The sequence below is a fragment of the Trichosurus vulpecula genome, chromosome 1, assembly GCF_011100635.1.
Source record: "Trichosurus vulpecula isolate mTriVul1 chromosome 1, mTriVul1.pri, whole genome shotgun sequence".
NCBI lineage: Eukaryota > Metazoa > Chordata > Mammalia > Diprotodontia > Phalangeridae > Trichosurus > Trichosurus vulpecula.
This window is the reverse complement of record NC_050573.1, coordinates 462735512-462738869: the sequence shown is the minus strand read 5'-3', so window position 1 is coordinate 462738869 and position 3358 is coordinate 462735512.

The window sequence follows — 3358 nt, the reverse complement described above, 5'->3', positions numbered from 1 at the left end:
GCTAGGAAGCATCTGGGGCCAGATTTGAACTCAGAAAGATGAGTCTTCCTGCCTCCAGGCCTAACATGCTATCCACTGCACCATCTAGCTACTCCAAAATGTTCTCATAGACCATATATTATAACTGTGTTGAAGGCAGAAGATATGACATGTTTATTTTGTATATTCCTCCAGATCAAATGCTAGGCAGTCAAGAAAGCATGTGATCTACTGCATGACCCCCCCCCCCCCCGGCCAACATTTCCCACTAACATAGTATCTATGTGCACAAATAACCACCTCCAACAACATGTGCTTCCCCTGACCTGTGGATTTCATTTGTTATGTGATTATATAGGAAGATTCTTCACAATGTTCTTATCATTGTTTGCTGGTTATGGGTAAGCTTCTATTTTTTAAAATTTTCATTATGTATCTACATTCCAATGATGTAGGCCTTATGGATATGACTTTTGTGAGCACACATAAAAGAAGGATATTCACTGAATCATTGAATAAAAAAGACAATTCAACCACAGAAAGAAAATGGCCTACTCCTGGAGGATAGATTATATTCTTGTTTGCTATCCCTGCTAGCACCTAGCATAGTGTTAGAGATCTATATAAATGGAATTTGGGACTTGAAAGAGGCCTTAGAAACTGCTTACGGGAAATTCTGGTCAATAACTTATGTAATAGCTTAGATTTAACCAATCGCTTTGGAATTCACAGAATACTATATTTAGTTTGAAGAAATTCTAGGATTTAAAACTGTCATGTGGCAAGCTTGCAAAAGTTTCATCAGTCACACATTAAAGATTTGTAATTTTTTGGTATGATAACCCTTTCCACCAAGCAGCCTCAACCACAGTCTTGGGGAGTTGCCATAAGACTCGGGATGAGAGCAAATCTTGTAGGGTCCAAGTTCAGCACACTACCCACTATGCCACAAGACTTCTCTTTCATCAATATTTATTGGGGTAGGGGGAAGACCATTAATATATTTCATACAGGTTAATATATGCATGCTACCTTATAAACATTTTTTCTATCATTCAATCTCAGGCATTAATAAGACAGGAAATGTAGTGAGAAGTCATCTGACTTAGTTCCTCAGGAACCAGTCAGCTAATGTGAGTAATAGTGGCACCGATATGATAATCAAATTGAAATCTATCAATGATTCTGCCATGAAACGCATATAAATATAAAAATAAAGGGACAAGAATAGAGCCCTGGGGGACCACATATTTTACAGTAACTTTTTCTGATTAGTGCTTCCCAATATAGTATGCTGTGTCAACTGACAAAGGTAATTATATTTTAAACCATTTTTAAGCTGTCTCTGAAATTTCAACTCACAGTTCTGGGAGATCTAATACATGATTGTCTACTATGTCAAAGATGGGTGATAGATAATAACAAAAATCTGTCCTTTATCAGTCACTATTCAAAGATCATTGGAGTAATTCAAATGGGTAATCTCCATGTGACACAATGATCCCTTCAAAATGCAAGTAAAAAAATTGTTTTGCCAAATTTCAAATAGATAAGTCTATTTAGAGGTTGGATACCAAGCGTATCTTCTTTTCAAATAAAAAGATCAGAACTCTCATGGAGCTTTAGGGTCAGTTGGTCTAATTAAGGTTATTGGCATATATAGTATCAAGTAAAGTCAACAAACATTTTTAAGTATTTATTGAAGTCAAAAAGCATTTATTTACTGTGTGTTAGACACTGGGAATACAAATGCAAGCAAAAAGAAAGCTCATCCCTGCTCCAGATAATCTTGCATTTTAATGGAAAAACACAACCTATATAAAGAATCTGCAAAGGGGTGGAGAAGGGAAGTGAAGATGAAAAAAAGAAGTCCAGAGAGTGAAGAACGGAGTTCAGAAAGGACTAAAAGAGTGAACATGGCTGGCCTGGGCACTTTCATTAAAATAGAAACTCTGAGAGGTGCTGACCAATCAGAGGAAGAGTCTGCAGGGTGGTCGAGGCTGCTGGTATAATGAGAAGAGTAAAAATGCCAAGAGGACCTTTGTCCATACAACTGAGTAGTCAATGACTTTTTAAAAATAAAAACAAAAAAATCTCTATGTACCCAAAATGATTCAAATTTCTCAAAAAAAAAAATGGAAAGCATTTCTTGAGTTTCTCCTATCATTTAGATAGCAGCTCAATGGATAGAGTGCTGGGCCTAAAAGTTGGGAAGACCCATCTCCCTGAGTTCAAATCTGGCCTCAGACACTTAACTAGCTGTGTGACCCTGAGCAAGTCTCTTCATCTCGTTTGCCTCAGTTTCCTTATCCATAAAATGAGTTGGAGAAGGAAATGGCAAACCACTCTAGTATCTTTACCAAGGAAACCCCAAATGGGGTCATGAAGAGTCAAACACAACTGAACGATAAAATCTATGATTTGTGTTTCTTTTACTTCCTGTTTCTTAAAGGATAAAAATTGAGAAGGAATCTATGTATCTGCCATGCGGTTTAGTGGCTGTTATTGTTATTGTTGCTTGGCTACTGATGTTAGACAACAAATTGTAGGTAAGGCTCACCTTACACCTAGATGAAATCATTAGCAGTGATTTGAGAAATGAAAGGAAGTTGATGCCCAGGAGATTCATATGTCAGCCTCTGAATCTCAAATATTGATATCCATTAGTTTCAATTAAAACATTGTACTTCAATGTACCTTCTTTTAAAATTCAAATATACCTGGGTAGGGTAAGGAATTGGTCATCTATACTTTGGTGTGAATTAATTTACCACCCTTTTCTTTCTTTTGGCTGCAAACTAGACACAAGGTGAAAGGGAGTTTTTATGAGGGAAAAGATAAAAAAAAGTTTTACACTTTGGAGTATTACAGGTCTGGTTAGGATACTATAATGAAAGGTAGGAGTAGCCAGAAATTAGTTGTAGGTAACAGAATTATATGCAGACTCAAATCCGTTCACTTGCATGGGCATCTCTCATAAAGAGAACTGATGGTCTAATGGACAGTAAGAAAAAGTGGGTCCAAATCCTGACTCTGACACTCTGTGCACATCATCCTGATCTTCAATTACTTTATATAAAAACACAGGGAATAATATTTGAACTAGCTCCCTCACACTTATTTTTATTTTTTTAAGCAAATAATTTTGTCAGTGGGGGTTATTATTACTACCAGGTAAAAATAGGCAAAATGCTGTTCATAAGTCAAGATATTTCTTCAGCAATTTAGGTGGATATCAAATAAGGAGAGAAGGGTATCAGAGTCAATAGACATAGTCTGAGGAAGCAAGTCCAGGTCAGTAAAAGAAGCTTCAGAGATGGGTCAGGAATGTTGTCAAGAAAGGTAGTTGGGGGCAGGGGACAGCTAGGTGGCACAGTGC